We start from the raw sequence: 11,996 nt of genomic DNA, 5'->3' as shown, positions 1-11,996 counted from the left end.
AACAGGGCTGCAAAGGTCAGCTGCTTGCTCCTACCCCCAGCTGTCTGCCACGCCTGGCACTGTGCTGATAAACCCTTTATGGAGACATACTTTACACCAGATCACAGAAATTATCAGCTTAAAAGGTAACTGTACGAGGGGAAAATAGGCTAGCTTTTTTTTTTCTTTTCCCACCTCTTCAATGACCTAATTAATAGTGCAGCTCCACACACCTTTGTACTGATTCACTGAGGAGCGATAAATTGCATTAGGGAGGGAGAAGCAGCAGGAGAAATAAACATCTTAGGGGTCAGGATCTGATACTGAGAAAACAGTATTTGGAAGGACTGCTTTGGGTCATCTGCTGAAGGACTTTGTGGGAGCATGGGGAGAAGCTGCATCAGACAAGGTTTCGAGGTCATGAAGAGCTCTGCACCTGGCCCACCACACCAGCCCTGCACATGGGTCTGGTCACCAGCATCTCTATTGTTCTCCTAACAGCTGTTCCCATGACACGGTCATGCAGACAATATGGGTTATCCTGGCTGGAAAAGGTGGTGTACAAAGGTTCATGCTCCAGCGCCAGTCACCGCTGGCGGAGGAGGGCAGCAGCTGGTCTCAGAAGACATCTAGGCAGGACTGGTTTGGCTTGTAAGCACAAGGTCCCTGTTCAGCTGAACAAGTTGCTGGTACCAGGGAATGAAGTTCTATGCATTCAACCCATTCCTTCAGTGGTAGTAATAGCAATGTGGTTTGATTTAAAATATGAACTTAAGCCATGAAGAGTGGCTAGAGGCATTTCTATTGATAAGCAACCACTCCACCCATCCATCTATTGTCCCAGAAGTGGGATTCTTTACCTGCTGTGCAAGCAGCCAAATATAAGCACAGAGTCGAGATATTGTTTTATTATCGCGTGCTAGGTGATAAAACCACAAAACTAGCACAACTTCACAGTACTCACATCATTCATACTTTCAATTTTTGGTTAGTGCCTCCCCACATTTCCACCCCCTTTCCAGGACTGGTTAGTAATTTACATATAGTTACACAATAATATGCTTGTGGGTTAGGGTCTTCACTTGGGCAGAGGTCTGTGCATCTGTGGGTGTGATTTTTAGTATTATAATGAGTTTATAATGAGCCAAGTTCATCTAAAGGACACTATCTGACAGTTTTAAGATACGTGTTAAAAACAACAATTACGCATGTTCCAGGATGCAAGGACAGCAAGTCCTGATAAGGAGTTCCTCAAATCACTCTTTGTTTAAGGAGCAGACTGACCCAGTACTGGTCCACCGCTTGTATATTTGCTGACACGATTCATTCTTTTACTTGGTAACTACTGCACCTTGGCATTGGAACCTGAAATCAAAGCAAAAATTTAATGGCTTCTGCCATGCACTTTTGGAGGGACAGGCCACAAGCAGCACTGCAGAGAGGCACTCCTGCAGATCACAGATGTGCCTCCAGAGAAGCTCTGGAGTGCAGTAATATGTGGGAGCTGCTATACTTGTTTAACAGGCTTAGCTGGCCCAGACCCAACACCCTTGGAGCTGTCAGCATTTCCGGAGCAGTAGCGATCTGGCGATGTCTTCTTCCCCACCTGGAAAAAAAGATGAAGCGTATGAGAGTTAGAAGGCTCCTCTATATGCCTTCCCGTACAATGATCTGTGCATGGGACTGTCCCTCTCCATGTGCTTGGAAGAATCCCTCCACCTTACAATAAAGAGCAAAAAAATATAAAGGCAATGGGAAACCTGCACATACAAGCCCAAACTTGTGTCTTCTCTAAAACTGTTTTGATCTGCTGAGGCCGGGAAGTGGCACTGATGCTGAATATTCTCAAGTACATCAAGCCAAAGACATCTGTGACGCAACACTTCTGGACCCAGGTCTTGTCGACATATGTGAACTGTGCTCCAGGATCTCAGGCTATTTGATGCTTAGAAGATCACTCCTCTGTGGTTAACTGTACCCTCAGACCTCTTTCAGTCACAGAATTGATGGGTCTGGCTTTAAGCTAGGTTCAGACACAGGGGAAAAAAGAAAGATGGCTGCAGACCTCCTCTCAGACACCTTGCCCACCTAATGCTCCGAGTTGAAGTCTGCTTTTATACCAAATCCTTGCTTAAATTCAGCTTTGTAGCTTCTAAGAGGAACAACCAACCAACCACCCTTTGACTGTCAAATTTTGTCACTTAGACGCTAAGTAAATACTTAAGACTCATTTACGCATGAAGCTGTTCCTGATTAAGTCCATGTGTGGCTACTGTTGTTCTGAACAGGAATATCCATGTGCAGCTATTTCAGAGCAGCCATTGTACTTTTAAATTCATTGCCTCCCCCAACTCCCATTAACTTCAAAGTGCTGTTAGAACAAACATCTTTTTGAGAGCTTGTCCACCTGCCAGTGTAACACAGAAAATACAGAATATGTGCTTTTCTTGTTACTTAAGAAGGGGTGAGAATAGCTGTTGCCCTCTTAAATTCACAGCCTAGCTTATTTTACAGTATTTTATTTATACAGATGGTCTTGACTTTTATTTCCATTTTTTTTTTCCTGTGTCATGCTAGAATGCCTAGATTTGGCAGGGAGAACTCTCCATTCCACACTTTCCATGATAACAAGATATAAAGAATATCTATTGGACAAATATGAATATTTCAGGGGAGAAAACATATTTGAATGGTTATTTGAATAAAAATTCCTGTACAGAAGCCAATGCCATTGGGCTGAATTACTTCATCTGTTTATGAATGTTTAATATTTAGTTTGTTATAGCGCCATCATCTCACTATGTCCAGCCATTTTTCTAAGTAATTTCTCTTGCCTCATCACAGATAATTCCATGGAAGGTCCTCCTCTGGGTAAAGCAAAATCTGTCTGGGACTCAAAATATATTCCAAGCACAGTGTGCACACATTCACAAAGATGCTGTAATGATGGCTGATGATTAGCAGTGAGTGAATATTTATTGCCAAAAAAGGATTGAGAAGAAAAGCAAAAATACTCTTGGTGTTTGTAAACCTTTGGTAAAATTGGAGCATTCTTCATTTAAGATTTTTACCCCGTTCTTCCTAATTTATTTAAGTTTGACTGACAAAACTAAAGAAAATTCAGCCCTCCCAGTCTCCATGACCAACGGAACCACAGAGCCAAAAAGTCTAAGAACAGATGCGACTACAGTGCAAGGGGCGCTGCTGCCAATTTGTTTTTACTCAGAGGATGGGCAAAAGAAACTCAACTACCGATGCATGTCCACTTGCAAAGTCTGCCAGTACAAACAGGTGACTGTCTTCATAAACATTTCTCAGTAGAGGCAAGACCTGCTGTTAGGTGTCCTGTGCACAAGAACAACAGCATAATCTTGATGTCCTTTTATAAACTTTGCTTTTGTTGATCCATGTCTTCTTTGCCTACCAGATGTGTGCAGATTGCCCAAATCACATGAGAACAACAATGTGGGTTGGGCTGTAGGATGTGATCACATGGGAACACAGGGACAAGTCAGCTGCCATGACCTACTGAACTTTCTGTGAGGAGATGCAGTCCCTTGATCATGATAAAACCCTCATGATGGTATTTATGAGATTTGCTGTACCTATGAGGAATAGCAAGTTCATGTCTTATGTACAAATTTGTCTAGTTCTGCAGGGCATGGTGGGCAGTTAACAGTTGCTCCTCTACTTTTTTTTTGAGCAAATAAGATGTTTCTCCAGGCAGCACAGAGTCTGCTGGGAACAAGCTCAGCTCTGAAATACGAGCTATGGCAGATGGGGGGAGGGAACGTCAGCCTGGAAGGGTGTGGGAGAGGATTTCCATTCCAGACACAGACTTTGGTTAGAGCACTATTGTTCAAATGTGAGTATTCAAGTGGTCACTGAGAAAAAGTCTCTCTCCTCCCTCCTTCCCCCCACTTTTAGCAATCCTAGTGTTAGTGTAAGGGACGATAAATAATTTTTGTTATATTCCACTGGTTTCATAGTCCTGGTTGAAATGAGCATTTCACGGTAAGACTTCAAAGAGCTTCTGCCTTTTCTTTTTCCATATGGATGTACAGTTTACTTGAAAATATGCGCCCTGCTCAAATTACATTAAGAAAACATTGGAACGATGATATATACCCATCAGCTAGACATAAATTAGTGCTATTTCAAATTCCGCTGCAGCATCTCATCAGTTTTCAGCATTTTCTCTGTCATCCTAGGAAACAGGTTTTTACACACGTCTGCTGACATTTGGAGAGTTTAGTCTCTATGCTGTCAAACACTGAATGCTCTGTGAAACCCCCTCATTAAAGAAAAAGAACTCACAAGGAGAGAAAAAAGAGAAATAACTTGTTTTAACAAAGGAATTGTTGTGATAAGAGGCACTGTTAAAAATATGCATATGAAATCCATGACATTTAAGCATATACATTCCTGTTTCTAGCCAAGGGATACATAAGTATGGGGCAATGTGTGATCGAGAACTGGTAAGATATCTTACATAATTACCCAAGTTATTGCTCAAACCAGGGGAACTGTGAATTACTTTTAGTATGTTAAAAATGACAGCAGAAGTAGGAGGCTCTTCCATCAGTTCCACTTCTTCAGAAAGACTGTACACAATAACATTGCTTGAAATCACCAGGAACCTAATAACAGAGACACTGTCTTTGAAAACCATCAGCAAGAATATATTTTTCCCTTACAGGTCTGATATTTGCCTGTTTTGTTTGCCAATACATGCATATGTTTGGTGAAGGAGACCATTCTCTGGCACAATAAAGGAGCACAAACTTCTCTCAGTTGAAACGAGGCAGTTGTTGCTTAATCGAAGGGAGATACTCTTCCACCCTAATGGAAAATTAATGCTGAAAGATTTTTAGTCCAGTATAGGAGAGGAAGTATTATAGGGCACATTCATTAAAACACCCATCACCACCACCTATGGGTAAACTACAAAAATCTGAAAATTGCCTTTATAAAAGCTGTAATTCAGACAAATGTTATTGTCCAATCAATGAAAGTAATTTAAAACATTCTTCCAGGAATATCGCATTAATAACCTTATCCCTGTTCTGAGGCAAAGTCCAATAACTGCTAAAGACTGGAAGAATTAGAATTACTCAATCATCTTATAGCTCAAAGACCTGTAAACATGGACATTTATAAGCTATAGTCTGCACTGCTGTACCAAGTTACATCATGTTTTGTGCTGTATATGCACTCTCAACTACACTATACCAAGAAAGACTTTATATCATTAAGGAGATAAATCTGGGAGAATAAAAAATAGACCTTTTACTGAAGTCCACTGAGATATCTTGACCTTCAAGGATTTCTGGAAGGAAAAACACAAATGTACTTGTTCATTAACTCCTACATTGTGTGTGTGTGTTTGTTTTACTCTTCATTTGCTCTCCTTCATGTTTTATTCCTTTCCTATGGCAACCTCATCACTTCACGTTTTTCTTCAATCTGCAATGATTTCCCCTTTCCTCCTATGCCTTGTGTGACTTTTCCAACCCATTTTCTCTTCCCATTCTCTTCATACTTGCTTCTTTTCTGCTGCTCTCTCATGATACCTGTCCTTGACTCTTCTAATTTGACATTTACATTCTGCAAGAAAAGAGACTGGTAACAGTTTCACTTTCCTGTTCTCTTCCTCCTTTTCTTGGCAAGTTCTGAGTCACTAAAACACTTAAGACTGTAAACTTGCATTCATGACTGTGCTGCCATTTAAAAGTATGGAGATGTGTAACACCTTGGTAATGTAAACTCTTCATCAGGAAATCTACAGCGAGGGAGTTCTTGATTCCTCTCTGACCTTCTTCAAGCAGTTTTTCAAAGGTGCTTGGGGCTGGATGTAGCCATGATGTGAATGAATTAAGTTTTTGTGCAGCAAATCAGGTTCCTCCCTCTCAGGTAACTAAGAGAGACCCCCAGACAATACCAGCTGCAGGCTAGATGGTTACAGAGGAGACTACCGACCCCGTAAGTCTCTCCAATAACTCTGTCCTATTGTCAGAAAACATCAATGGGAGTTTTACAGCTGTTTCTGGAGGAAAAAAAAAAAACACATACAAAAAACCAAAACCAAACCCCAACAGTCTAGTTTCCATTATTCATTAGATATGATTACCTGTATTACAGTAGACACTTGTGAGTGCATCAGGATTGAGGGTTCAAAGTTGTTCTCATTATAACAAACTTTTATACATGGGACATTTTGAAGTATTTAAGTATTTTCAAGTATTTAAGTGTCTAAGTTTTCCACATTAAGCCTCGAGAATTTGCCATGTTTAATCTCAGTAGAAGGTATTTCAAAATGCTCTAAGCAAAATTAACTTATCTGTGTTTATTTGTTTTTCTGTTTGACTTACCAGGAGGGGAGAAGAAAACATTTTATTCTCTTGTCATGGTTTAACCCCAGTTGGCAACTAAGCACCACACAGCTGCTCGCTCACTCCTCCTCACTTAGTGGGATGGGGAGAATAAAAAAAAAAGTGAAACTTGTGGGTTGAGACAGTTTAAGAGGACAGCAAAGGAAGATACTAAAACAACAACAGCAATAGTAATATATACGAGTTATGCACAGTGCAATTGCTTACCACCTGCTGACCGATACGTAGCCTGTCCCCAGGCAGTAATCTCAGCCCTCTGGCCAGCTCCCCCCCCAGTTTATCTACTGACCATGATGTTATACAGTATGGAATATCCCTTTGGCCAGGTTGGGTCTGCTGTCCTGGCTGTGCCCCCTCCCAGCTGCTTGTGCACTTCCCTGCTGGCAGAGCACGGGAAGCTGTAAAGTCTTTGACTTAGTATAAGCACTACTTAGCAAAAACTAAAACATCAGTGTGTTATCAACATTCTTCTCATACTATATCCAAACCACAGCACTAGACCAGCTACGGGGAAGAAAATTAACTTTATTTCAGTCGAAACCAGGACATCTCTAAATAGATTATTTGTCAAGGTTTTCATTGCTGTGGTCAAGAACCCAAAGTGGAGAGGAAACTCTGTTACTCTGAAAAATTTGGAGAATTTTAGAGCAATAGTAAACTTTCTTTGAAGCCAGACTACTTCTAGTCTCCCTTATCCTGAAGGGCATTACACTCCCTTTTCCAGTGGAAGATAATTAGAATTCCCTAAAGCAAGTGAATAAGTGAAAGTCTTTCTAGCCTAGCTGTTAAATAAAGCTAAACCAGAATCAAAGAACTACATGTAAAGTTCTAACACAGCTTTTTCTCTATAAATTGCAATAGAAAATGAAAACAGAATAACACAAACAAGCAATTACTCATCCTAGAAATATATCCTGTTGTCTGTATTTTAATCCTCAACACTAACAAGATGCAAAGCATTTCCTGAATGCTACAATAACAAATAATTTTGTTTATTTTATATGCTTTACAAAAAGCATATAAGAAGATGGAGGAAGGAAAGAAAATGTCAAACAAGTGGTGACCAGCCAGGATCACTATGTCACAAAAGAAGACAACGTACTCTTCAGATGTCATAAAGAAAAGAACCATCAAAGAGACCACATTTCTTTGGATCACCAGTACATTAAAAGCTGAGTCCAAACATCCAAAACATGAATCAGGCTTGTTTACAATTAAAACCAAGAAAAGCTGTTAGCCAAGGCCCAACTTAATAACAAATCTAGAGACTTCTCAGAGGTGTAAACTGTTAAAAACCGTGAGCAATACTCAAGACTACAATAGTGACCTACCACACAACTTCTGTTTTCAGCAAGAAATGCAGAGGTTCTGTGGATGCTTCTTTTATTGTATAGTCTTGATTTATTCCTACAACACTGTGCAGGGGGATTGGACTAGATGATCTTTCAAGGTCCTTTCCAATCCTAACATTCTGTGATACTGTGATTCTGTGATTCTGTGTACACTGCATATGGCAAAGGTCTTTTGAATGACCATAAAGCTTACTGGAAGAACAGGATAAATGACAGTTGTGCTAGCAACCTTCATTCTGTTATTTTTCGAGCAAATACATGATTTTGCAGCCTTAACAGAGATTTTCATCAGTAATTTTTAATAGAAAATGGGAAAAAATGACCTATTTTCTTCCTCTTCCCTAGAAACTCAATCACATGATGTCGGGTTGACACTTCTGTCCTGGACAAGACCGAATTACAGACTTTGTGACTTGTGCTAGCAGAGAAATAGCTGAGGTAGGATGCTTTCATCTGCTATGCAGAACACCATGCTTTTGCAAGTGGATTTCACTACTATTTGCTTACGTTTGAGGACTGGGGAGATGGAGAAGTCATGAGTTTTATTCTAGATCTGAAACAGAAATCTAGTAGATCCTCTTGAACTCCTCTGCCTGATTCCCTTGAAACAGACCCTTTCTGCTTCAGTCTTTTCACACTGACTCCTTGCCCTCTCTTACCTCTATTTCTAGCCCATACTTTCTTGCCTGGATCATGCCAATTTTCTACCATTCTTCCTCCCAGGACAGTTCCAATCTCCTCCAAGATCCAAGACAGATGATTTAATACCCCTTTTACTTTCATATCATGTATTATCCCTGTATAAGGCGAGGCCCAACAGCTCAACAACCCCAGACTTCACTTCTTCCTCAGTTCTCCACCTAATTTTCTTGACCAGTCAGTCTACTGTACTGCCATATTAAAACACAGTCTCTGCTTCCTCTGTTGCCTTCTGCTCTCCTATTTGTATCCCTGGGATGCCTCATGGCTTTCTACTTCCCCTACCTAGTTCCTGGCCCTTTTTCCATTTAAATTAAGTTCCTTCTTTACACTGCTTGGGCATCAACAGGCTAGAGAGTAACCAAGACATGCATCTTGGTTTTAGTCCTGGGTTTTGGCCATAGTCCAGCTCACAAACATGTCAGAGCTACGAGCAACAACCACGCTCAGTCCCTGGCTGTAGTACGCCTGATGTGGATGCAAGAAATTAATATATTGGTGAGACCACTATTTATCTCACTGGTCAGTAGCAGTTCATTAACTCCCTACTCCTTACCTCCTTTGCCAGCTTGTCTACATCCACTTGATGTCCTGCTCCAAGCATCCTGATCAGCACATTTCTGAGGCAAGGACTGCCTAGGATGCTTGCTGAAAGCATAAAAATCCTACATTTTTTAAAATGGCTTTAACTTGCCAAATGTGTGCAGAGCTTCACAGGAACAGCAAAAAGCACATCCCCATCATAAAGGCCATTTCTCTCCAAAATGTCAAGTTACTCTGGCGCTTCCTAATGTAGAGTACATAGGAATTTCTTAACAGAGGAAAACAGTCTCTTCTTTTTCCTATTTATTGAAAATAGATGTTTCTGACTGCAATTTCCCAAGTAAATTAAAATGTAATCAAAAGAAATGCAAACACCAGCCATATGGTCGCAAAGTTTTAGCCTGAATGGTTAATTTTTGGTGAAAGGTTTTGCAATTGGAAATAGGTTTACCATAGGAAGTGGAGTCAACTTTAACAACAGGTGGTGCTCTTAAGTCCTTCCTGTAAGACAGAATCACCAATCCAAATAAAACTTGTTTTCTAGAAAAAAAAAAAAAAAATTGTTATTAATTGCTTCCCAGATTATAGGTATAGATTTGTTGGCAAACACATCCAGTTCTAATCTCCATGTCTCAGTTTAGTGGATTCCTTAAAAATACAGTTTCATTTTCCATTCATCCTTGCTATTAGTCCTGAAGAATTTTTTGAGAGTAAGTTGATCTTAAATCTGCAGCCTTCTACATACGCTCCTGAACTAATCCTCTTTCTCAACCCAATGCAGTATTATACCTCAAATCCACATCTAATAGGTGGTTTTGTCTTGGGGAGGGCATCGGGGGAGAAACTGGATGCATATGCATAGCTGTGTGGAGAAGAGTGACCATGAATTTGCATTAGCTGAAACTACATCCAGGTATATACCTCTACAACATTTGGCGGCTTCTTCATTTCTTCCTTTTGGTGTTTGTGTCCAGGTACCCTCAGGTACAAAAGTGTAGGTACCAAATTTCCCTGCTTTAACTCCATTTTATCTCCGTCTTCCTCAAAATCTTAGTTCCATCACTGATACACAAAGTTTAACTACGGACTTTCATTTGTATCTTGCTGCTGCATATTTTTGAGCTTATTTTCTACCAATAAGGTGCATTTTGAGGCATAAGACCAGAAGATGCTCCTGCCCTGAAGTACAAGAGATACAGCCCCTATAATAAGATATCCAAGGAAAAGTAACTCAGGTAGGTTACTTTTATGCAAGTTTGATGGATAATTTGAAAGGGCTTCACACATCTTAACATCCTGCTACTAACAGATGTGCCACTTTTGCATGACTAAGTATCTCGAGTTTTCACATAATCTGTGTTGACAGTCAGCAGAGTAGGAGAATGGGAGACTGAGGCAGGCAGACTTTCTGAGAGGATGGACATAGGCACTTTGCTTTTTTTCCCCTGCTGTAAAAAGGAGAGAACGGGTGTCAGGACAGTCACCTCTGGTTACCCTAAAGTGATCTGTCTGCATGGTTAAAATTCAGCCAGGTTTGGGGCAGAACAAAGTATCTCTGTAATTCTGCACACACATGGTATGAAACACAACACAACAGCTTAGGGTAAGGCAAGAGGAATCTCAAGCTTATCAACCTTAATCACACAAATTTAAGCTGGGTCAAGACATGAGATTCAAACACCCATTCCAGTGATGAGAACAAATATGATCCAACATCGTCTGGAAGAACACCTTGTTAGTCCCCCTGTTTTATATTATATTAAAAAACATCAGGCAAATTGAGGACTAAACCATCAAATTCCATTTATAGTATTCAACCATACTAAACAACTATTTACAGTATGCTTGTATATGTAGTATTTACACCAAAAAGACTGTATTTCTCTTTCATTTAACTGTCAGGACCATATTCAAAGTTCGTTGTTGCCAAGGAAGCAGTGGATGAAAGCAACAAGAGCAAAATATTTCACTGAACATCCAACAATACTTCAGATGCCTTTAGTATTGTCAGTTGTTCCTGCAGGAATCCGCAATTCTAGTCTTTGCAGATAGGTTAAAGATGAGTGGCAACTCAATTTTATTTAAAAATGTAAACCCCAGTAACCTGAGAAGAGTACTATAGTCTAGTGGTTAGCTGCCAGATGATTGATGTCCTGTGCATGACTCGACTTGCAGTGACCTTCAGCAACTCCCTTAACTTCATTCTCACGCTTGTGTGAACAGATTGTTTTCATACCTACCCTATAAAAGGATCTGTGGCATAGGTGATATAATGTTGTGTCTTAAAAGTGCAAGAACATAAGCTTACTATGCCATGTATTAACCAAGACATCTGAAATATGCAAATGACTAAAATAATCTGCTTAATGTTTGACTCACTTGTAGTATCTCACATGCATTCTTAGAATTACGAGTGTCTCTCCAGAACACCAGTACGTTATAACAAATAAACACACTGGGAGAGACATTTTAGATAAAAGAGGAGAGAAAAATGCTGGTTTATAATTTAGAAACTTACTCTTTTTTTTTTTTTATAGAAGTGCAATACACTTCAAACACGACAAAATTAACATAGCAACACTGACTGAAGCAACACAAATTCAACAATATTTAAGAGACACATGCTTTCCAAGAAAATGCTTGCTCATCAAGCCACACTTTCCAAGTAAGCATGGATAAAAAAATCTGGCTGTTGCAAGTTTATAGTTGCTGCATCAGTGTCATGGATAATCAGGTCTTTCTCAGTTGCATTAATGTTTCAAGACACAATATCCACAGAACCAAAGAAACAGAAACATTTGGTTTTTTATCTTTTTCTTACTCTGATGTGACACAGGAACACATTTATTATAATAGGGAAAAAAAAAAGATACTTAGAAGACCTAGTACTGGGAGTTTTAATTCCATAATACAAGATGGGGCCCATCCCCATCCTTTGACAATATAGACTATTTGAGGAGTGCAGCACAACTGGTTTGCTCAACCAGCCAGAGATGGCTGCACTGTAGCAACCAATATAAACACTAAATTG

At 39.9% G+C, this 11,996-nt stretch overlaps 1 long non-coding RNA gene across 1 annotated transcript; it reads right to left on the bottom strand.

Moving 5' to 3' along the window:
* Window positions 1-983: 983 nt before the first annotated feature.
* LOC139827079 (uncharacterized) lies at window positions 984-11,515 on the bottom strand. Its single transcript, XR_011737268.1, has 4 exons — window positions 9,417-11,515; window positions 8,979-9,070; window positions 6,351-6,443; window positions 984-1,585 (listed from the first exon to the last, which is right to left on the bottom strand). It is a non-coding gene; the product is annotated as an uncharacterized lncRNA (long non-coding RNA).
* Window positions 11,516-11,996: the final 481 nt, after the last annotated feature.

This window comes from Patagioenas fasciata, chromosome 1, assembly GCF_037038585.1.
Source record: "Patagioenas fasciata isolate bPatFas1 chromosome 1, bPatFas1.hap1, whole genome shotgun sequence".
Classification (NCBI taxonomy): domain Eukaryota; kingdom Metazoa; phylum Chordata; class Aves; order Columbiformes; family Columbidae; genus Patagioenas; species Patagioenas fasciata.
Note: the sequence above shows the minus strand (reverse complement) of the source record. Positions and strands in the feature narration are given on the sequence as shown.